This window comes from Pinus tabuliformis, chromosome X (genome assembly GCF_031772625.1).
Source record: "Pinus tabuliformis cultivar Carrire ecotype Pingquan chromosome X, CPIR1, whole genome shotgun sequence".
In the NCBI taxonomy this organism is placed as follows: domain Eukaryota; kingdom Viridiplantae; phylum Streptophyta; class Pinopsida; order Pinales; family Pinaceae; genus Pinus; species Pinus tabuliformis.
In genome coordinates, this window is record NC_142308.1 from 1,322,441,763 (window position 1) to 1,322,467,301 (window position 25,539).

At 39.6% G+C, this 25,539-nt stretch overlaps 1 pseudogene across 1 annotated transcript in view; it reads right to left on the minus strand.

Annotated features, from left to right (window-relative positions):
- LOC149144958 (putative cyclic nucleotide-gated ion channel 20, chloroplastic) overlaps positions 1 to 25,539 on the minus strand; it is a 410,537-nt pseudogene that overhangs the window by 73,448 nt on the left and 311,550 nt on the right. The window contains exon 10 of the transcript XR_016264145.1: positions 11,919 to 12,051. The product of XR_016264145.1 is annotated as a putative cyclic nucleotide-gated ion channel 20, chloroplastic (transcript). The remainder of the gene's footprint in view (positions 1 to 11,918; positions 12,052 to 25,539) is intronic.

Consider the following 25,539-nt stretch of genomic DNA (forward strand, 5'->3'; position numbering starts at 1 on the left):
GGGGGATAAGAAGCCCTATTCTTGGTGGGAAAATCATGGGGCAACAAGCCATCCTCTTCAGCAGTTAGCCATGAGGCTCCTCTCTCAGGTGACTTCATCCTCTTGTTGCGAGAGGAATTGGAGCACATATGGGAATTTGTATACTGTTAAGAAGAGCAGGCTTGAGCAGCCCAGGGCAGAGATAATGGTGTATGTGCACACCAACCTTCGTCTTATTTACAGACAGAGGGAAGAGTGGTTGAAGGGAAAAACAAAGATGTGGGATGTCTTTCTTGATGATATGGGTCTGGACAACAGTGCTGAGTTGGCATTGGCCAACATGGATCTCAATGATTCAGTGCTAGAGCTTGTTAGATTTGATGACGGTGATACTATAGAGGGGTCATCCTCCACACCAGCAGGTGCAAAGGCGACTATGGATATAGGGGAGGAGGAGGATGCAGAGGAGAGTAGTGGTGACCATGATGATGAGGACAGTGATGCTAATTTTGATGATGACTATGAGGATTGATGACTCATGAGTCATGGGATACCTGTTGCCTTGAGGCTTGTATACCTGTAGTTGTTTTGTATTTTCTATTTCTATTTGCCATTGGCATTGCACTACCTATGTAGCACATTTTGATTTTGATGACTTAATGAGAAAACTACAGCTGTCAGTGTCTTTATCTTACTATCTTGTCTTTCTCCTATTGGATCATTGATGAATTGAATATGTATTATGATTTATCATTTATGAATTTAGAATTTATGATTCATTGATTTATCTTTTTTTTTGCTAAAGCAAGAGATGGACCTTCTATTCCTTGAATCAGGTAAAATACATTATATACAAACGTCCACAAAACTCTGTGGACTTAGGAAGAACAGAAAGTAGCCCTATTGGAAAGAGCCACACCCACCTTGGAAAAGTGCCACCCACACTCAAAAAGTTACATACAAAAAGTAAGCAACGGGAAAAGTTGGACACGTGAGCTTTCCCTACAAAATCCCACGAAAACAATCCTATACCCTGCCTCTTTGATCACCGCCATCCAAATTCCTCTCTTAATCTGACGATGGATATGCATATCGCTCCTGGAAGAAACGTAATGTTTAACCCCCCGACCCCACAAAACTGCACCATAAATCTTGATTGTTGATCAGCTTTGCGAGAATGGACAGCTGAGCTGAATATCGCGTGGCCGGATGCTACCGACCTTTAAGGCGCGATGAGGGTGGTTTTCAGTCCCCACCCTCCTCCACGTGTCAGGCTCTGTGTGGTATCGGAGCTCATTCTCAAAAACCACTTTTTGAGTGAAAGCGGTGTGATCGCCTAAAAACCACTCGACTGGCGGTTTTCTCACCCGACTATGGAAATTTGGATGATGCTGCCTCCTTCTCCATTGCCGACGGTTGTTCCCCAAAGCTCTTCCCTGGACTGAGAAAAACTTTCACCAAACCCCAGGGATATTTGAAGAAGAGAGTATCCTATCTACCATTACCAAGAAGGGCCAGCCTTCTATCTGTTTGACCCAAATGAGAGAAACCAGCCGAGAAATGATCATCGAGACCTATCCTTTTTAGGTTTGTTCCCAAACACTTCTTTGTCCTTTTCCGCTAGGTTATGACTGCAAGTTTTTAAACTGCTTTGTGGTATTGCTTGCCACCCTATCAGAGCTCTGCTTTCCTTGCAGCTAACACCTTGGTTGGCCAAGAAATCCGCCAGTTTGTTAGCCTCTCTGCGCACATGATTGAACCTTACTGAGTTAAGCCCCTGAAGGTGACCCTGAATTCGCTGGAAAACCCGCATTAATTTCCAGTGCTGAGAGGCTTTCTCCGGGTCTGATCCGAAATAAATTCTTTTTACCGAGTTAATAACTAACTCTGAGTCGGCTTCAATGATCACATTGTGACAGTTCTCCTTCTTCAAGAACTCTAGACCTTGCTCCATCACCATTAATTCTACCATGTTATTGGTGGCTCTTCCTAAATGACAGTGGAAAAGGGAGAGGATGTTACCTGCTTCATCCCTCAGAACCCCCCCATAGCCTGTTATACCAGGGTTACCTTTTGAGGCCCCATCGACATTGAATTTCAAAAAGCCTCTTGGTGGAGGTTGCCAATACTCCTTTTCAGAAACCTTTTTGTTTACTGTTCTGTTCTGGTCTGGGAGGAGGATCCCTTGCATTCCTAACATCTTGAGAGTTTGTAGTTCAGCTCCTGAGGGAGGAATTTTGGGAAGATTCCTGATTAATGAGCTGACCGTTTCCTTGATCTGTTTTAAGATCTAATCAAACAGGCTAACAGCATGAATATTTTCATTTTTGAAGATTCTCTTGTTCCTTTCTTTCCATATATTCAAAATAATAACACTGGGCATGAGAGCCCAAGCAAGGTTGAGAACTTCATTATCCGAAAAGTGTCTCCTCCATCTGTTTAGGGTGTTTGTAATACTCTCTTTGTCCCTGTCAGACTATTGAAAAATGTTGGCAAAAGCATCCCAGAGCCTGGAAGTGTAATTACAACTATTGAGAAGATGTTCCATAGTTTCCTCTTGAGCTGCACAGAGCTGGCAGATGGAAGGTCCTAACATGCCTCTCTTTCCAATGTTGTCCCAAGTCAAGATTTTCCTGTGCTGAACCAACCACATGAAGAGTTTGATTTTCATCCAACCTGGATGTTTCCAGAGGTTCAGCCAAGTTCGGTTTGGAGCCTGGGAAACCAGCTCCAAGAGAATACTTTTTGCTTCCTTGATATTGAAGATGCCTTCGTTGTTGTTTCCCCATCTGAGTTGGTCCTACCCTTCAGAAACCAAGATCATCCTTTGATCCAACATTTTTCCAAGAGCCTCTGCCTTAGAATCCAGTGTTCTGTCATTCTTGCATTCTATCTTCTTCCATATCCTCCATTTTCCATTATTTTGGGTATTATCCCAAAAATATTTCACTTTTTTTAAACCTTGGGTATCAGTTTCATGCTTCAGGTTCCGAAAATCCTCCTCTAACAATTGTGGTTCTTGTTGCCATTTGTCCTCCCAGAAAAGAGCCAGGTCTCCTTCTCTAATTTCCCAAAAGCTATTTCTTTGAACTAAACCTCTGTTCTCCAAGGCTTTGTTCCAGATAGCAAAGCCCTTTATGTTTCCAGACATCCTTATGAGGTTAGTGTGATGCCAGGAGCTTGCATATTTTTCTTTCCATATGCTTGCCCATTGCGCCTTGGGATTTTTAACCCAACGCCACCAAAGTTTGGCCCCTAGAACCTTACTTAGGATCTCCTAGTCATCTAAGCCTAGGCCCCCATGATTCTTGGGTTTACAAATCTTTTCCCATGAGACCAAGGCCCATTTTTTCCTAGTTTCCTCCCTGCCCCAGAGAAAGTCTCTTTGGATGTTTCTGAATTGCTGTAGGACTCCTATGGGGGCAAGTAGTGTTGAAAGCATGAAAATTGGAATTGATTGGAGCACAGCCTTTGTCAGCACTAGTCTGCCAGCCAGATTTAAAGATCCGCTCGTCCATTTTTTGACTTTGTCCTACATTTTGGTAATCAAGGGTTCCCAAATGCTCTTGTGCAAGGGTTTCACAGTCAAAGGAACTCCTAGGTACTTTGAAGGGAGGGAATCCCTCTGAAAGCCTAAAATTCTGGAGATGTTTCTTTGAATAGCAATATTGGTGTTAAAGAAAAATATTTTGGATTTGGAGAGGTTGACTTCCATACCTGAGGCCATGGCAAAGTCATTCAGAATTTGTTTGAACGCCCGAGCCTCTTTGACAGTGGGGATACCTTGTAACATGGTGTCATCTACAAATTGTTGATGAGTCAAAGCCTGACCATTCTCCTTCAGAGTGAGACCTTGAATTTTTCCCATAGCTCTGGCATGCTTGATAGACCGACCAAGACCTTCCATCATGAGAATGAAGAGAAAGGTAGAAAGCGGATCCTCCTGCCTCAGCCCTTTGGAAGGAATAAAAATCTTAGAAGGAGAGCCATTCACCAATATTGAAAAGATGGAAGAGGTGACTAAGGCCATGACCCATCCTACCCAGATGTGATCAAAACCAAAAGCCTTAAGCATATTCCTGATATAGGTCCAGTTCACTTTGTCATAAGCTTTAGCTATGTCCAGTTGCAAGATCATACCTGTTTTCCTTGTGCTGGTTAATGAGTGAACCACTTCATGCGCTTGAATAATGTTATCCAGAATTTGTCTGCCTTCAACATAACCTGATTGCTCCCCCGAAATCAGAGAAGGAAGCAGAGGTTTGAGTCTGTTTGCCACTACCTTGGATATAATTTTGTAGACCACATTGCAAAGTGCTATGGGTCTATATCTATCCGGTGTCTATGCATTTTCCTGTTTAGGGATCAGGGAGATGAAGGAGGTGTTAAGCACTCGCAAGATAGTTCTGTTCCCAATGGAGTCTTCCACAACATTCAAAATATCTTCTTTTACAATATTCCAGCAAGCTTTAAAGAAATCTACATTAAAGCCATCTGGGCCTAGTGCTTTGCCATTCTACATGTCTTTGATAACCTCGCTGACCTCTTCTTCCATCACTGGTCGGTTGAGATTGGAATTTTCCTCTCTAGTCACCAGCTTAGGTATGTGTTTAATTACATCCCTAATGTAATGTTCTCTTTCTGGGTTATTTTCCTGGGCTATTGCACGGAAGTGTTGAACCAACACTGCCTCTATCTCTTCATGGGATTGAAGAAGTTGTCCATTCTCCTTTTTTATCGAAGATATTCTGTTGTGTGCTCTATTTGCCATGGTGGATCTGTGAAAAAATCTGGTGTTACGCTCCCCTTCTTTTAGCCATTGTACTCTAGATTTTTGTCTCCAAAGAATTTCCTCTCGTTTATACTAGTTATCCCAATCTTGATGATATTTCTCCACTAGATCCATTTTGTCTTTATTAAAACCTTCCGAGATCATAGCTTGGTTGAGTGCTTGCATTTTGATTTCCACCAATTTCTTTTCTGCAAAAATATTGCCAAAATTCCTCTTATTCCAATCTTTGAGCCTTAATTTTATGTGCTTTAATCTTTTATGAAGCATGAACATTCTAGTTCCCTGAATCTGTAGATCTTCTGCTCACCATTTTTCAATATTACTAATGAAATCTGGGTGTGAAAGCCAAATATTCTCAAATCTAAAAGGTCTATTCTGGGGGGAACCTATACCCTGGATCTCTATTTGAATTGGCCAATGATCTAAGCCTCCCACTGGAAGAACACTAGCTATTATTTCCTTATCTAAAAGCATAAGATCCTCCAAGATAATGAATCTATCCAATTTGGATGCTACCTGAGACTCTCCTCCTCTCTTGTTATTCCAGGTGAAGAGGCCATTACTTGTTTCAACATCCACTAGTTTCATGTTATTTGAAAGGATCAGAAAAGCTAAGGGGTCTTTACTAAGTGCTCTGGTTCCACCTTTTTTTCAGAAAGTGATTTTATCATATTAAAATCCCCTCCCAAGATCCAGGGTATCCCGACATGTCTTTCCCTGAGATACACTAGGGATTCTGTGAACTTGAGTTTGTCTTCTATTCTTTGAGGGCCATACACATTCGTGACTAGATAGGTATGCTTATCCCCAACAGGTTGAATCACTATTGATAAATAATTCCTTGCTGCTTCAGCATCAATTAAATCGATTCTTTGGGGGTTCCAGAGCGTGAAAATACCTCCTGCAGTATTCTCTGCTTTAACTTCTAGATATTCATATTTATTGAGCCACTTACTATGAAGTTGTCTTAACTTTTGAATGGAACATTTCGTTTCCTGGATAAAAATTATATTTGGCTCAGCCTATTTCATTCTGTTGTTTAGTGTCTCTGCTTTTTTTTACTTCCTAGACCTCTAATATTTCAAGAGATGAACTTCATCATTAAATATTTGTGAAGGAGTAGCTGGTAAGATCTTTCATCTTACCTGAATCTATCATGAGCTTTCCACATTCCATTAATAGCTCATTCTGCCTTTTTCTGCCTCTCTTTTTTCTTAGGTTTCTGGGTGCTAATCCTGAAGTAGATTTTATCGTCTTCACTCCTTCGCTACTCAGCCTGTTCCTGCTTTTTTCCTTCTCCGGACCCTTTTCCTGAGTTTTCCATAAATACAGTTGTTGTATTCTATTGAGCTCTTCCTGGGGTAACGATTCAACCCCAACAGATGTTCCTTGAATTAAGAACCCTTCCAGATCTAGGTTTTCTCTTTCTAGAATCTCCTACAGTTCAGTCTCTTCCAGATCCATTTCACTTTGGGTCATTTCTTGGTCCATCTCTGGTTCTATATCACTCATCATTATTCCTTTTTGTTTATCATTTTCCTGTGTTTGTTCACGGTTTCCTTCCTTCTCCTTCTCACCCGTACTCCCTTCATTTGCTCGATTTTCTGTTGTTCTTTCTTCGTCCTCTACCAGAACTTGGAATTGCTTTTGCCTACCTTGGTGTCTGTCCTTTTGTTGCAGCTTTTGCCCTCTTTTTCCGCCTTTTCCTTTGTGGACCACCTTGTGAAAGCTATCCGGGTATTTCATTGTATTAGTTTTGCTATTATTCTCCGTTTTTCCAAGAGGGCAGTCTCTGAGAAGATGCCCATGTTCATGACATCTATGACATCTGAACGGAATATGCTCATAGTCCACTGATTGAATCCATTCTTCATCAAAAACTTCTAGTATCACCTCATCCGGAAGAGCTCCTGATAGATCCATCTCCACACATATTCTGGCAAAGGAGGTATATTTTCCTCTTCTAGTAGCTTCTGAAGCTTTCATAAACCTACCTAAGTTATTGCCTTAGCAGATAACGATTCAGGTTGCCAATAATCAAGAGGTAGGGAATAGAGTCTTACCCAAACCGGGACCGATGTGAAAGTTTCACCTTCCGGGACAAAGTTCAACTTCCATGGTCTCATATAGAGACCTGCTGCTGTGTAGAAGTAGGGCCCTCCTTCAAACACTCTGTCTTTATCCTTGATATTTGTAAACACCACTGTAAAGAAACCCTTTGAACCAAGGTGTAGATCAATGCTCCCTTTGGGTTTCCAGTGGTACTTGATCCATGTTTGTAAATCTTTTTCTGTGGGCCAGAGTCCCATGAATTTGCAAATGATTGCGTAGGTTTGCATGTGCTCCCTGTGCACTTGCAGCGCAGGATCATTTCAAACCACTTTGGGTGTTATTTCAACGTTAGGTTTACAAGGCCCCTTTTGTTTTTCTCTTTTGTTTCCTGTTTTTTGTCCTCTTCCTCCTTGTCTCTAGTGCCACTGTTCTCCCTTATTGTGACCTCCCCCTCTTCCTTTTCCAATGTTACTTGGGAGCGGAGCGGGAGCGGGGAGCGGGAGTGACCATTTTCAGAAGCTCCCGGTTTGGGAGCGAATCCGGGAGCGATATTTTAAAAATATATATATTTTTTATATTTTTTAATTTTTGATACATATATGTCAACAAAAACATGTAGAATGATGAAATAGACATAAAAAACATAAATTGATCATTGAACCATATCACATCAATCATCTAGAAATTATAATCGTCATCAACCATGTCCACAAGTTAGTAAAATACATATTACAATTGCAACATATTGAGTCTTATAAATCATGATTCATCAAATTCAATATTAAAGTTTCAACTTCAAGCTTTCAGAATTGAAAATTCAATAACATTTATCATCATTGATCACCAAAGTTGTACTTGTAAGCTAAGTTTAACCATTACAAGAAGTAATATCGAAGATATTTCTAAGTCCTAACTTCTAACTGTTAACATGATATGAAATGTTAAAAATTTATAAAATGAAACATGAATAATGAGATGAAATGAAACAACTTTAGTCTTTCACAAAGCATCATATTCATAATTCACAATCATTACCAATGAGTTATAATTGCCAAGGCCCAACTTCAAACTTCAAATTTTCATTGTCACAGTGATATAATGTTTACAAAAAATATCATAATGATATGAAAGAGTCAAGAGTCAAGATTCAAGGACTCAAAACTCAACAGTTATGAAAACTAAAGTCTAATAGAAACTAAAAAAGACAAGTAAACTGTAAATCTACATGTGGCCCTTGCCACGAAAGTCCCCAGGAGTATAAGCAGGTCGTGGTGGTCTTCTAGGAGTCTCCCGCACAGACCGACGACCAGAACTAGAACCTCCACGCGAGGGTGTAGATGGAGGTGGCGACAGCAAAGGAACAAGACTCGGACCTCGAGCACTGCTACTAGATGGTGGAGGTGGAGGTGGAGGTGGAGGTGGCATGGCTGCTGCTTCATTTTCATCCCTTACAAGTTCCTCTTCTAGTTCTTCAATATGTACAATGCCATCCTCCAAATTGTCATCCTCTGGGTGATTGTCCCAAATTTTATATGTGGGATCCTCATTAGCCCGATCACAGTAATGACTCAACAACCTCAAGTTGTAGTGCACATAAACCAAGCTTTCTGCTCGGTTTTCATTGAGTCTATTTCTTTTCACATTATGTATATAATTGTAGGTGCTCCAACACCTCTCTGCAGAAGAAGAATTTACAACCTGTGAAAGAACTTTTTTTGCCAATTTTGGCAAAAGTCCGTGGCCGCCATATGTTTCCCACCATGTGAGAGAATCAAATTTATCTTTGTCGTCCATTGCATGGAAGTTACCATACAAACCAGTGCCACTGAAGTATCTGCCTATTTCAAGGCGCACAGCTCCACATTCCTCCCTGTCAGGTACCAACTTTTCTAATGCTTCCAGATATCCTTTAGTTACCTCTTGATCTAAATGGGGTTTGGTCCTAACCCCACCCCCTGCTGCAGGTTGGCCCAACCAAGATGTAGAGTAGTATTTTGGCGTAAGGATATACGCCAAGCAATGTAGTGGAAGGTTAAGCCTATTCCACCGTTCACACACACAATCATGAATCAGTTTGTACAAGTTGGGATCTCTATTATGAACAATGTCTTTTATTTCCCCCAACATGGTATCCATTTGCTCATACACCTCGCCAATCACTGGTTTGTCTGTATCTGCAAACCGAATCATGTGATAAATTGGCTTGGTGAAATCCAATACCTGCCTCACACTTGTCCAAAACTGCCCATCAAGAGAAGCCTCCTCCACCATTTCAAAACCTGCCATGTCAGCTACATTTGTAGCTCTTTCCTTTAACACCTGCCAATGTGGACTTGATACCATGCTAGCTAATGCCTCTCTTACCTTCAAAAGGCGCCTGAAGGTGAGGTAATAGCTACCAAATCTAGTCCTCGCAATCTCCAACAACTCCAATCTCGAGTGATTGCGGAAAAGGCCATGGGTATTGCTATGATTTGTAATAAATTTTATCATTTGTTTTCCTTTCTTGTACAAATTACCAATCCATTGGTATTGTTCATTTTTGTTTTTGACAATATCATGCAACAGAAGGTTCAATGTGTGAACCAAACATCCAGACCAAAATATGTTCGGGTATTTATCCTCAATAATTGCTCCCGCTGCCTTACAATTAGGAGCATTATCAGTGATGACTTGGATGACATTGTATGGGCCAATACGCTCAATTGTTTCAAGTAATGCTTCTGTAATGTTGATGGCGGTCTTGAACTTGTCTGAGTAATCATGTGCAGCTAGAAAGATGGGACCACTAACAAACATAGCAAGAACACTTATCAATGGCTTGCCTTTTACATTTGTCCATCCATCAGATACAATGGACACCCCATTGTCAGTCCAAGAACTTGTCATTTTATTCAAAGAATGTGATATTTTTGCTTTTTCATGATCAAGGCCAACAGTTCTTGCCTTGTCATACCCAGGACTCTTGTATCCTTTAGGGGCATCATTTATGGCAGAAACCATTTCGTGCCAATAAGGTGAGCGTAGAACATTGAATGGTATCCCACATGCATAGAGAAACCTGTAAACTCTTGAATCCACATCATTCCTACACCCCTCATCAAGGAAATCTGATATGGTTCTATGCCTTAAAGATGATGACCCGTGCCTCCATGTCCATATCCACTACCTTGGGAGGATGCTGAAAGAGTTCTTTGTGATTGTGAGCTTGGTTCAAAGAAACCCCTTGATCTTTTTGTTTTGTATTGGGCTTCCTCCTCTTCCCTTATGTATTTGGCTCTATCTGCTGTTGACACCGCTACACAAGTTTTGATTCCTATTTGTTTCTCTCCATCCCATGGCCTTTTCCCACAGAGGTGTCTTCTAGCACGGGTGTATGAACCTGTGTAATCAGTGTTGCAATGGGGGCAATGAAATTTAGTGGTTCCACCCCCTCTCCCTGTTTCAGCCTTGTGAACATATTTCCACAATGGAGTTTGGTCTTGTTTAGTTTTTTGAGGGTCATGTTCACCCTCCTCCACCTCCTCCTCACTGGGGTTTTCACCCATTTGACTTTCTCCGGCTTCTTCATCCCCCTCTTCAGTTTGGGGCCCCCTCCATTTCCTACTCTCCGCACCATAATAACCATAAAAGGGACCAGAAAGAGGAAAATGCCAATAAATATCGCCAGGTCCATGGTGTTTGATGTTTGTAGGGTTTTGATTCTTGAATCTGCAAATTAATTTAATTTATTGGGATTAATTAATTTAATTTATTAATTTAATTTAAATACATGATCTTTAAACAGTTAAACTCAAACAACTAAATTAAATTAACTAAATTAACTACCTAACCAGCTAAACTAACTAGATTACTAGGTTACTTACCTCTACAGGCTTGCTCCTTGCTCCTTGGCACTTGCTCCTCGCTCCTTAGCACTTGCTCTTCGCTCCTTTGCTCTTGCTCCAGCTCCAAACCTTGCTCAATGAAGTTATAATGATTTTTTTTGGCCCATTGGGCTTATAAAACAAAAAAAAAAATTCTAAATTTTTTTGTTTTTTCGGGTCCGGCGGATTTTTTTTTCCGCCGAACCGCTCTCGGCCCGGCTCGAATCGCTCCCGGAGCGATTTTTAATGTCCGGGAGCGATCAAGGAGCGATCGCTCCCCGATCGCTCCCGGGCATTAAAAATCGCTCCGGGAGCGCCGGAGCAATCGCTCCCTGTGTCGCTCCCTAACAGACCAGGGAGCGCAAATTTTTTTAAGGGAGCACGCTCCCGAGCCGCTCCCGCCCGGAGCGCGCTTCGGGAGCGGGTTCGAGGGGGGGGGGGCGCTCCCCCGCAACATGGTCCTTTTCCATGTTACTCCTTTCATCATCCACCCTTTTTCTAACTTTTTCTGGGGCTTTCTTGCCCTTGTTGGTCACTACCTCCTTGTAGGAGGGAGAAGAGCTCCCTCCTCTGCCTCCATCCATGGATGAAGAAACCCACAGCCCGCCGAAACCCTGGTAGCTCGTTTTTCTCCTACGCGTTTTTCGACACCGATCCACTCTCAACCAAATTTCCAATAATAAAAAATCATGATTCATTGATTTATCATTTATGTGACATGTATTTGAATTTTTTATGTACTATGCATGCTATAATGTTACTAACATACTTTGTAAACAGTAAAACTTACATCTAGATGAAGATCTTTGTTGTATCATTAATGAGAATTTGTGTTAGAAATATCTAATTTTTAATATATATATATATATATATATATATATATAACGCATCCTAACGCGTCCTGTTCCGGGGGTCAACGTGTCCGAATCTGACACTTGAATCCCCGTATCCTACGAATCCCGAATCCCCATGTCAGGTTACTTAGATCTAGCCCTAAAAATTAACAACACATACATATAGTGTTGCAAACTAGTGATAAAGGCTCGATGATTTTACTCAAATATGCAATCCGTATAACAAAAAAATAAGAACTCAATTGCATGCGTTAAATTTGAAAACTATTCATAAGTAAATAATAAATTGAGTATACAAAACTTCTTTGCATTAAGCATGTCTAATGTCAATTCAATTGAACCATAGATTATCCAAATCTCTTTTACTAACATTACCTTTTTCAGATGATTTAAGTAGAGAACATTGTGAATGTCCTTTTGCAAGTCTTCTGATAATTCATCTAGAAGTTTCTCATCATCAACACCTTGTGTCGCTGCCCACTTGAATCGCTGTTGTTCCCTAACTCTCCTAAACAAAAAGAGTCAACAATACAAAAGACACATAAGGATCTGATTACAATATTCACAACGTTCACATGACATCTGAATATTGATCATATGATTTTCACATGTTATATAGGTAAATAGTGAAATAATATTAATAATATTACAAAACACATTGATAAAAATAGATCCAACAAAATCAATCTTTTGAACCTAGTAACAACCAATGTTACATTTATCATTATTGACAATATCAAGTAAAATATTGGAAATGGTTAGGAAACTTGAAAAATTACAAAAATGATTATTTTTTTTCAAAGTTTTAAACTTCTAAAGCAATATCAATATCAAACAAACACATTATCACATAAATATGAAGATAAAACTGCAATATAAAATGTATAAAGTGTCAAATGATACATTAGACGTCAATGTTGAAATATGATATCCCTCCCAAGTCATAAGTCCTAATAGGATAATAGAATATTACAACAAAACAAAAATAAATGTATCTAATGAGATGATCATTATGAGGCATCTAGATATTACAAGGCTAATCAAGATGTACTATCAATGATTCCCTCTACCCTTTTTGTAGGTTAAGGTCACCAATGTCATTCTTTCTCTAGAAGTAGTGGGTTGACATGTTGAGGTTTAGCCTGAGGGGAAGGTACAACTCTTGGGGATAAGGTGGAAGATGAAGTGGGATATCTTTTGCCTCTTACCCTAGTTTCTGGTCTTTATGCAGGTGATGGCACTAGCTACAACACACTTTCAATGTCCTCCCCTTGCTCAGAATCTATATCTTTTGGAAGTCAAACATCTTTTGGTTCCTCCTCCTCCAACTTCTCAACATCACATCATGCTCCAACCACTTAGGCGCCTCCTCTGTGACAGGCCTCTCAATCTCCACCATCCATAGATTTGTGGTGTCCAGCACATCCAATGAAATGGAATCTATGTCGAGTGCCTTTTTTATTTGCCTCACCCACAACTTAAGACTGTAGTAGAGATAAAACATGTCATTGAGGTGGTGGACATCTAACCTACATGAGGGGCATCTTGTAGTTGGAGAATGATGCTCCGTGGGCATAAATTTTTATTTAAAATAATATAATTATAAAAAATTAAAATTTTGATTTGGGCATTTCTAACCTATTGTGCTTCTTGGATGTGTCTTTCCAAAGACACTCTAGTTGCGCTCACACCTCGAAGAGCTACAAGTTTAACTCAACATCCAGATGACAAGCTTTTGCAACTATGTGACTCTTTTCCTATAGTTTTCCCACCAGACATCTACAACAAATAAATGGAAGAGAAGGACAAAGAATTATATTTCCATTAAGTAACAAATAGAAAGGAAATTACATTGAAATTCAAAAGTTTAAAGCAAATTTTACTTGTATCTCACCTGGCATCCTAGTGATCCTATCTTGGATAGACATATCATACCCAAATGTCCTAGCACTCAACTTATATATCTCAATTTTTTTGAAAATATTCAAGCTTTTAGTTGAAGTCAATACCATTCTCTACACACACTAGAAAAATCCATCCAGAACCTTTGCATCAAACCTATATCCACATGCATAAGAGTATGTGGGTTCAAGTAGAGCCCTGCTACATGAATCAAAAGATAGATATTGTTCCATTACTCATCAATCGCACTCCATATCTTGCCTCTTCTAGTTAACCCCTCTTTCCGCTTGTCTTGATAGTGTCGATAGATAGCTTCCTTGGCCTTACCCATGGCCTCACACAAGTAGCCCATTGCAGGTTTCTCAACATCAACCAAGCGAAGACCTACGACAACCAAACCTTGCTCACTAATTAGATATCCAAAATATTTGGAAAATAAAGATATCCATTAGCATAAATGAATAATATATATTAATGTATGAGTAAAATGCTATTATGGGCAATACAAATGAGGACCTCGTATATATACCTAAGCGACAATGCCCTTTCATTAAAAGTCAACTCCTTGAAACATGTCCTTTCATTATAACTAATTATTACTTATTAATTATTATTTAATGATATTTATATTTTTATATCCATTACATTGCCTTCCCTTTAAGAAATGTTCTTTCCTCGTAGCATATTTATGGAAAGGCTTGACATTGTTTTTCTTGGTTTGTAATGTTTTTCCATCATTCTATGTTCTTGGAGCTATCATCTTTGATGATACAATATGATATGAATCTATGTGACGAAAATTTGTCGAATCATAAAAGGATTTAACCATACTAATTCAATCATTTGTGGAAGTGCAACATAGCATATTTACATAAAGGCTTGATGTCTTTTTTCCTAGCTTGTACTGTTTTTCCATCATTCTCTATTCTTGGAGCTATCATCTTTGATGATACAAGATGATATGAACCTGTGTGAGGAAAATTTGTTGAATCATAAAAGGATTTAACCATACTAATTCAATCATTTGTGGAATATTTCACTTCCACGATAAACAGATACCATGAAACCTATTTGCATTAGCATCCATATTTTTTTGGAAGATAAGTTAGTTGTTTATGTCCTAAGTGATGTTGATACATTGACTTGATAAGATATTTGTTCTGATGATTTGGATGATGATAAGGAGTTTTAGTAGCATAAATATCCTTTATCATGTTTGTAGTTCTTTTTGGGTTTATTTTTGGTATATGATTTCCTTCATGCACTGATGTTTTTTTTCTGTAGTTCATAGACCTTGAACGCACAACCAAGAAGCTTGACCTCGAGAGTGTCAACATAATTGAACCCGTGAAATCTTAATAGGAAAGGTGTCAAAAGTCCACAAAGATAATTCACCATAGGGCTAAAAAAATTGGGAAAATTTAAGGAAATGCTAAGAGGAAACATTACAAACTTCTAAATATTTAATGAAAATATCCATACGAGATATTACAACCAAGGGAATGTAAGAGTACCTCCGAATGCTACCCAATTTCCACAAAATAACCCACATGTGTGGGAGAAAAGTGATCTGCACCATGACGTCATCCTCCAAAATTGGCAATGAGGCATCAAGGAACTCATACGAGGGTCCAAGAGTGCTCCACACTCCAATCCCATGGGGGTGGGCGGAGGCCTAGTATTTATAAAGAACAAATCTCTTGCCACTATTGAATAGAAATTCCTATTTCAAGCTGTTGTTAGGAAGGTCACCAACATTCCATGAGATCCCCTCTAGGCCTTTGGTCTCCTTATGGAGAATGGATAGAGTTGCCTAATATTTTAGATTGTTCAGACTCTAGAGCCAGTTTGAATTATCGATCGATACCCAGTTCCTGTTCGGATGGATTCAGTTCCATTCGCAATTGACCTGGAGCCATCATCTTTCTCATGAACTCGGAGAATCTCATCTTTATCAAGCCAGATCAGATTTATCCCCAGAAGGAAGAATGGCTTGCTTTTTTAGTTACTTATTTGATAGGGGTACCCAATAAGTAAATAAGGAAGCCTATTCATTTACTGATGGGTTTTCAGGATATCACCAGGTCAGGATTGCAGAAGAGGATAAGAAAAAAACAACCATCCTCTGCTGTGAACTAACTTCAACTATCGCAAATTTGGAATCTCCTAATAATTGGGATTTCCTATTATGGGACATGCTCAAAGAGGCAAGCCGTGCACCTATCAACCCAAAGGTAAAAAGCCTAGGCGCAGCCTTCATTCCGGCATCAAAAGGTAAAGGTTACAACGCAACTAGCGCAAACAACAATGAGAGGAGATTGCGTGGGGAGTTGGCAATAGATTGATTCACCTATATAATGACTTACGATAATTCCTTAAAAACTGGTATCAATAAGTATCAATTTCCTTCTCTTAAGGTTGGAAGGATAGATACTCCCCTTGCTCCTATCGGCTTGTGTACATCTCCAAAGGTGCCTCCTCCACCATGATGTTATCCAAGAGATACCCTACATCACTCTCTTCAAGAATGTAGGAGTGATGTGGCATCTCCAAGAGCAAGTGTCGGCATCAAAGGCGGAAGTGTTGGACCTCCCAAGTCATCTCAGTTTTAATCATCCTCAACTAGACTCTGGGACAAGGTACCATCCATCAAACACGGTCAAGGTCGGCTTAGGGGCGTCCTAGGTATATTTGGGAAATCATCAAATAGTCCAACACCCAAGTTTTCACGCTTAACATTTCATCATTTGGAGGTTCATCAAGAGGCGTAGTATCATGTGGAAGTTGTTCAAGGCCCAACATTCATCTCTAGAGGGGCAAGACACAAGGTCAATAATGCTCTCATAATGGGGAAAGTACCCCTTGGAAGGCATTAAAGAAGAGTCATGACATAACTCAAGGGATCTTTGTTGCAAGGTGAAACCACCTAAACAAAACCTCTCAATATCAAGTGAGATCAACTTCATTAGGGACATGAAACCATTAAAGCATCATGGTGAACCATATCTAATGTTAGGGGCACAAAAATACTTCACACAAAACTCACCTTCAAATGTCTAACTAGATCAAGATTTGTAAACAAGTTACCTCACTTATGTTAGGGATAATTAGTTCAAAAACCCTATTAGGTGCTTCCAGCCCCCAAGGGGAGTGATATCTCCTAGGTCAGCCCATCTACCCATACCTGTGTGTGATAATGGTGGTCATGGAGTGGGAGACAATTCAAGGAAGGTGCCACAACCAGGAGACCAGCTAATGGGGGTTCCAACATCCTATGTGTAATGATGTAAGAAGGGAGAAGTTGTGGTGGCATGAGCTACCCCTTTCCTCAACTTGCTTTTTTGATCCCTCTAGTGGGCCTTTTACTCTAATGATTTGTCATTATTTGATGCATAGGTTAGGTTCCTATTGCCACAAAATCTAGCAAGCCTTATAAGGGGATGCACAACTATGCTAATGCTAGTCAAAGGGGCAATAATGAAATAGTGGCCCAATGTCACCATAGCCAAAACCCCCTACACTTTATGAACTTTCACTGATGGGAGGAGTCCCGATATGTGGAAAGTCACCTAATAAGTTTTCTAGGTTTGAGGTGTGAAGTGACACAAAGAGATCTAAAATGGAAATGTTGAAGGAAATGTAACTAGGTCCAGTCTTCATAAATGTAGTTTTGATATTTGTATTTATTCAAGAAAAGAAATATTATTTTTATAATATATGTCAATGAGTTTCTTGCTCATTGAAATAGGTCTAGCACTTTTAAAGTGCTATAGGTGAGTCAAATAGTCAAAAGAATAAGTTGAATACCTTAAGGGCATGTTATAACTTGTATGTATATGTATTATGGTCAAGAGAATACCTCCAAGAAAAGTCACAAGCATCCTCCTAGCAACGACATCCCTTAAAGAAGAAATTCGAAGAATAAAAGCAGTCCTCAAGTCGGCCTACAATCAGTTGATAAGTCGGCCTAAATACAGTTGACAAGTCAGCTTAAATGGAGCGACAGACCTATATATATAGAGGCTGTCCACTCCTCTATAGCGTACCCACTCAAGCTCTGAAACTAGCGAAGTGAAAAGCAAAGATAAGGAAGTCTATAATGTCTTCAAGGGCAGCATGGAAGAAGTATATAGAACCGAAGTTAGGGGGGAGCATTTCTGGGACAGCTACAACCACACATGCGAAGTTAAGGAAGGTTGCCTGCGGTTATGACAACAGTCATTCACAACTCACCATATCTCATTGTTGAGGGCTCAATCCAAGCCTCCAAGACCACTCTCTCAAGCGAAAGATCAAGGAGGAAAAGCAAAGGTAAAAGGGTTGTTCTAAGGCTCATTTCAGTCACACGTGCGAGGGAAAAGGAGGCTGCCTTTGTTGTCATAACAGCCCTACATTACAATCATCCAAGTTAGTTGATTGGTGAAGAAAAGAAAGGACACATCATAAGAAGAAATGTCTCATCAAAAGTATCTTCTCTAGAGCAAGTGCAACAAGGTTACTAATAAGTTGAAAGAAGAACGAAGTGTCGGAAGTAGGAGGACGAATTGCCGAGAAACAAAGTGCCGGGGTATACGATGTAGAAAGGAGTGAAGACTTGACTTATTCTTGGAGGATCTCTTTGTCAGGGGTCTAGGGTTTCACATTGATCAATAGAAGCTTCAATAAGAGAAATTCACTAAAGGGTTTTCCTCTCAAGAGTAGAGAGGTTTTGGCCCTGGCAGAGAGCCAACATCTTGTGTTCTTGTTTTTATGTTTTGGTAGCAGTTTGATGAAGTACACACATATGCACTAATAATAATAAGAAGAAGAATAAGCTAACAAGAAAAGTAAAAAGACTCCACAAATTGTTATCAAGTAACGAAGAATCACACTACACTACTTTGCCCTAGATTCTTCAACATGGTATCAGAGCTAAGGTGACACATCAAGGATAGGGAAACTCAAGAACACTCATCAAGGGGAAGCATCTACAAAGTTGAAGCATCAAGCCTAGAAGTCTCAATCACTTCAAGAACAAGAAGGGTCTACAATCCATCATTCATCAAGGAGGTCTACAAAGCTAGAAGAAGAATCTTACATAAAGGCACCTACAAAGAAGAGTAGATTGAAGCAGGACCTACATCAAGCTACAAGTCTTCAAGTAAACTTCATCACCAAGCAAGTCTACTTGGAGAAGGCAACTTGAAGAACATCAAGATCCAGGGAAGACAAGCCATCAAGCCATCAAGGAGAAAGAAAATCCATTACATATGAAAATCTATCAAGTAAGTACATGTGCCCTTTTGAATATACATCAATGTCTTTTTGCAAGGAAAGCAATACATTGGTAGGAACCAATAAATTTCTTGCATGGAAGAAGAGGACGGATCTACTACTCAAGGAGAATGAACTCGTAGAACATGTCAAAGGGAATATCACTATCCCTACTAAGGAACAGACTCAAGCCTTAGCCAAGTACAATAAGAATGAGACAAGAGCTCAAAGGATTCTAATAGAATCAATCAAAGACTCTCTCATTCCTTATGTCTCCAAGTTTGAGACATCAAAAGAAATTTATGATAAGCTAGTAGAGCTATTCTCGGTATCCACAACCGGAGAAGTAATATCTCTGAAGAATGAATTGTTCAAAATGAAGATAACAAAAGAAGGAATAGCTCCCTACTTCATGAAAATCTCTGAAATGAGAGATCAACTTCAAGAGCTTGGGGAAGTCATGTCTGACAGAGAGATGACAACTGTAGTACTCAATGCTCTACCTGAGGAGTGGGGAAACTTCACATCAAGCATATATGCCAAGAAGGAAGCAACCACTCTCAGTGAAATGTGGTCTCTATGCAGAACAGAGGAAACCAGACTCAAGGCAAAAGAAGATGTGGGATCAAAGGAGTAGGCGGGATCAAAGGAGCAAGCATTTGCTACCATGGCCAAAAGAAAGGGTAAATTTGGCAAGTTTGGTCCATGAAGAACAAACAACAAAGACATGTCCAAGATCCAATGCTTTGGATGCCAAGAATATGGACATTACAAAAGGAATTGTCCTAAGATTAAGAAGGACAACAACAACAAAAGAAAGAGGGAAGAAGCTCACATAACTCAAGAAATGAAAGAAGAAGGAAAGAAGAAAAAGAAGGAAGATCCTCCAGATCTCTACTCTGACTAGGTCAAAATCTTTACTTCAAGTATTCTTTAAAAGTTTTCAGTAGTATAGGAGTATGTAGAAATAGATTTAATATTGCATGGCTAGAAACATCCTCTAGAATCTAGCAGCATGATGTACATAGAGTTCTAGATACTCATGTAGATGTAGCATTTATGACAAGAACGAAAATTCATAAGTAGAAATATCTTCTAGAATATAGGAGCATGGTAGATATAGCCCAAGATATTCATGTAGAAGAAGCATACCTAGTATAGGACCTCATACATGATGAAAAGAAAATTGATCATGATTAAGAATCTTAGAAGACCTCCATCATCCAAAGAAAGGAAATATTTGCAAGGCAAGGATCTTTAAGATCCTATGATGGAATCTTCAAAAGAAGGTTCATGGACCAAAGCAAATGTCTCATTGGGAATCCCATTCATGGGATTCAGGAAAAGGATGATATACAGGCAAGCTAAGATGAAGCAAGAAGGCCCACACCAAAGGATGATCAAAGGAGAATCAAGATGAGGTATGTATGCATTAAAATTTAGTCATGTTAGCATTTGTATATTATTGAGTCATGGGATAGTTCTATAACATGATCAAGCATGAAAGAATCTCTTTCAACAAGAACATGCTCAAAGGCATGTAACACAATGCAATGAAGGTCAACAAAAGAATATGCTCACATAAGAAGTATAAGATTGCTGACTAAGAAGCAAGAAGAAATGTTGACAAGTCCAGAAAGCAAGCAATGAAGGAATGCTCTCACAAGAAGCATTTGATGGTTGACCTATCTATCCAATAAGAAGCAAATGAAGAAAGAGATCAAGCATGTGGAAGACCACCATGATCACCGGGAATTACTATCTAACAAAATGCTTTGATTATATCTCTTGAAAGAAGGCAGGACAACTCTGATAATGGAAGAAAGGGCCCTTGACACCTATGAAGGCCTTGTATATATAAAAGGTGCAGATAACTGATTCTACTCTATAAAGATGTCTTGATAAAGAAGCCATCCAACAAAAGGAAAAGCAATGTTGAAGCAATATCAGGATGAAGTCATGATGGGCTACTAAGTCAGAACATGTAAACAAGCAAGTACAACAAAGCATCCATGAGAAGAATATTCCAGAGCATGGACAAAATGACAAAGGAGTAGCCAAGATGACAAGGAAACCTGATATATGACATGATAGCCAATTTCCTCGAAGAAAGCAATGACATGACAAACCAAGTAGGAAAGTGATCAATGGATGGTGTCCTACCTAGAAGAAGTTTGAAGAAAGACTTCATGACATCAAGAAAGGAAGGAGATCAAGCAGCTGAAGGACCCACGAAGAAGCTACTGATGAAGGAAATGGTCCCCAGTTAAGAGGGAGCCCTTACAGGTCCCTGATCAAGAGGGAGTTTTGGATCACCCCTGATTACAAAGAAGTGATAATTGTGTTTTCCATTTCATGGATCATGCACTAGACTAGGACTAACAGCCGTAAGTCTAGATGAAGGCCATGAATGGAAATGTAGACACCAGATAGACACAACATTCTTGTCTTCACTTGGGAAGAAAGAATGGGAGGATTGGGTAATCATCTGGCATCCGAAACTCTTTGAGGATGTGCAGGGCATCCAAGACAAGAGTAGGCAAGAGCACTGATATTCTTTGAGCACTAGGAACCCAAGATAAGAATAGTCCTAGAAGGTCATATTCGGAGAACACCCGGGTGGGTATGTACCTTGAGAGACAATGATGAAGGTGTCTATAAATCATTGGTCTTGCCAACATTGTAGCTCATAGTCTCGTAAAGAGATGGAGCTGTTAGTCAAGGCCTTGCGCTATGACAATGCTGATGAATATGATGCTATAACAAATGGATTGCTAATCCGATTTCTCTTATGTGGATTCTTCAAGATTGATAATAGCCAAACACCTTGGAATGTTATATGAATACCTCCCTAGTTAAGAGGGAGTGTTGAAGGAAATGTAACTAGGTTCAGTCTTCATAAATGTACTTTTGATATTTGTATTTATTCAAGAAAAGAAATATTATTTTTATAATATATGTCAATGAGTTTCTTGCTCATTGAAAAAGTCTAGCACTATTTGAAGTGCTATAGGTGAGTCAAATAGTCAAAAGAATAAGTTGAATACCTTAAGGGCATGTTATAACTTGTATGTATATGTATTATGGTCAAGAGAATACCTCCAAGAAAAGTCACAAGCATCCTCCTAGAAACGACATCCCTAAAAGAAGAAATCCGAAGCATAAAAGCAGTCCTCAAGTCGGCCTACAATCAGTTGACAAGTCGGCCTAAATGGAGGGACAAACCTCTATATACAGAGGCTGTCCACTCCTCTGTAGCGTACTCACTCAAGCTCTGAAGTTAGCGAAGTGACAAGCGAAGATAAGGAATTCTATAGGGTCTTCAAGGGCAACGTGGAAGAATTTTATAGAACCGAAGTTAGGGGGAGCATTTCTGGGATAGCTACAACCACATGTGCGAAGTTAAGGAAGGATTCCGGTGATTATGACAGCAATCATTAGCAACTCACCATATCTCATTGTTGAGGGCTCAATCCAAGCCTACAAGACCACTCTCTCAAGTGAAGGATCAAGGAGGAAAATCGAAGGTAAAAGCGTTGTTCTAAGGCTCATTTTAGTAACACGTGCGAGGGAAAAGGAGGCTGCCTCTGCTAACATAACAACCCCACATTACACTCATCCAAGTTAGTTTATTGGTGAAGAAAAAAAGGAACCATCATAAGAAGAAAGGTCTCATCAAAAGTATCTTCTCTAGAGCAAGTGCAACAAGGTTACTAACAAGTTGAAAGAAGAACAAAGTGGCGGAAGTAGGAGGACAAATTGTCGGGAAACAAAGTGTCGGGGTATATGGTGCAGAAAGGAGTGAAGACTTGACTTATGATTGGAGGATCTCTTTATCAGGGGTGTAGGGTTTGGCATTGATCAATAGAAGCTTAAATAAGAGAAATTCACTAAAGGGTTTTCCTCTCAAGAGTAGAGAGGTTTTGGCCTTGGCAGAGAGCCAACATCTTGCGTTCTTGTTTTAATGTTTCGGTAGCAGTTTGATGAAGTACACACAAATGCACTAATAATAAGAAGAAGAAGAATAAGCAAACAAGAAAGTAAAAAGACTCCACAAATTGTTATCAAGTAACGAAGAATCACACTACACTAATTTGCACTAGATTCTTCAACACGGTATCAGAGCTAAGGTGACACATCAAGGATAGGGCAACTCAAGAACACTCATTAAGGGGAAGCATCTACAAAGTTGAAGCATCAAGCCTAGAATTCTCAATCACTTCAAGAACAAGAAGGGTCTACAATCCATCATTTATCAAGGAGGTCTACAAAGCTAGAAGAAGAGCTTTACATAAAGGCACCTACAAAGAAGAGCAAATTGAAGCAGGACCTACATCAAGCTACAAGTCTTCAAGCAAACCTCATCCCCAAGCAAGTCTACTTGGAGAAGGCAACTGAAAGTGTTGATTTGGGGTAGCATCGGATGTGCTCTAGCCACGAAATTTGGTGAGGAGGTTGGGGCACATGAGATCTCCAATACCTAGAAATGGTTTGGACAGATTCTAAACAGATTAGAAGATATTAAAATAATTAATATTTTTGATGGAGTCCCTAAGTTTAAACTTAGGTAAAATAAAATATTAATGTGTATTAATATGAATCTATGTTAGAATGGTCCAAAAGACATGGATCAAGCCAGATCTAATCTTAGACGTTGATTAGGGACTTAATCTCGGTCGTTGATATGTCAACGGGAAAAGTATAAGAGGAGGCTTGAGGGTCACTTGGAGAGAACACCAGAGTGATCAGTCATTCTATTCCCTAGAGCAGGGTTTGCTAATAGATATAGAATTAGTGTTTGGGAGATGCAGCTAACGGGCATTTGATACAGAGAGACAGAGAGGCAGAGATAGTGTCGGGAGAACAATGCAGTAGCCGGGGAGAGTGACGTAGAGCCAGCCAGGGACCATGTAGGGCCACACAGAGGCAGTCGGGAGCTGCACAGAGCCTCAAAGAGGCCAGCATTGCTGACGCAGGGCCTCCTAGGGCTGACGCAGACCCATTCGGGGTGACGCAGGGCCTCCTAGGGCTGACGCAGACCCATTCGGGGTGACGCAGGGCCAGTGTGAGGCAGAGAGGGGTTGATGCATCCAGAGAGAAGCTAATGCTAGGGTTTCTAGGGAAGATTTGTGCTGAGTAGATGTCGGAAGGATTATCCGAGGTTTCAGCCAGGAGATTTGTCAGAAACTGAGAGGTATTACTGCCAAGGAAATTCTCTGTTGGGTAGGCTAGTTTCGACACCCAGATTGTATTCTAATATTGCTTAATAAGAAAACCCTCAGGTATCTGCACCGGTTTTCCAACATTAGGTTTTTCCAAGGACATTAGTCCAAAAATAATGGTGTCATATGGTGTGATTGTTTCTGTTTCCTTTAGTTGTTGATCTGTAATATGTTGGGCATGCACTAGTCTTTATTTTTAATATTTACATTGTAAATAACTTGTTAAGTAAAATAAAAAGTAGGTAGGAATAAATCAGATAAAGTGCATGGAGGGTTTTTAACTAAGTAAACTTAGAAACTTCAACATAAAGAACATCAAGATCCATGGAAGACAAGCCATCAAGCCATCAAGGAGAAAGAAAATCCATTACATCTTAAAATCTATCAAGTAAGTACCTGTCCCCTTCTGAATATACATCAATGTCTTTTTGCAAGGAAAGCAATACATTGGTAGGAACCAGTAACTTTCTTGCATGGAAGAAGAGGATCGATATAATACTCAAGGAGAATGAACTCCTAAAACATGTCAAAGGGAATATCACTATCCCTGCCAAGGAACAAAATCAAGCCTTAGCCAAGTACAATAAGGATGAGACAAGAGCTCAAAGGATTCTGATAGAATCAATCAAAGATTCTCTCATTCCTTATGTCTCCAAGTTTGAGACATCAAAAGAAATTTATGATAAGCTAGTAGAGCTATTCTCGATATCCACAACCAGAGAAGTGATATCTCTGAGGAATGAATTGTACAAAATGAAGATAACAAAAGAAGGAATAGCTCCCTACTTCATGAAAATCTCTGAAATGAGAGATCAACTTCAAGAGCTTGGGGAAGTCATGTCTGACAGAGAGATGACAACTGTAGTACTCAATGCTCTACCTGAGGACTGGGGAAACTTCACATCAAGCATATATGCCAAGAAGGAAGCAACCACTCTCAGTGAAGTGTGGTTTCTATGCAGGATAGAGGAAACGAAACTCAAGGCAAAAGAAGATGTGGGATCAAAGGAGCAAGCATTTGCTACCATGGCCAAAAGAAAGGGTAAATTTGGCAAGTTTAGCCCACGAAGAACAAACAACAAAGACATGCCCATGATCCAATGCTTTGGATGCCAAGAATATGGACATTACAAAAGGAGTTGTCCTAAGATTAAGAAGGACAACAACAACAAAAGAAAGAGGGAAGAAGCTCACATAACTCAAGAAATGAAAGAAGAAGGAAAGAAGCAAAAGAAGGAAGATCCTCTAGATCTCTACTATGACTAGGATAAACTCTTTACTTCAAGTATTCTTTCAAAGTTTTTAGCAGTATAGGAGCATGTAGGAATAGAATTAATATTGCATGGCTAGAAACATCCTCTAGAATCTAGCAGCATGATGTACTTAGAGTTCTAGATACTCATGTAGATATAGCATTTATGACAAGAACAAAAATGCATAAGTAGAAATATCTTCTAGAATATAGGAGCATGGTAGATATAGCTCAAGATATTCATGTAGAAGAAGCATACCTAGTATAGGACCTCATACATGATGAAAGGAAAATTGATCATGATTAAGAATCTTAGAAGACCTCCATCATCAAAAGAAAGGAAATATTTGCAAGGCAAGGATCTTTA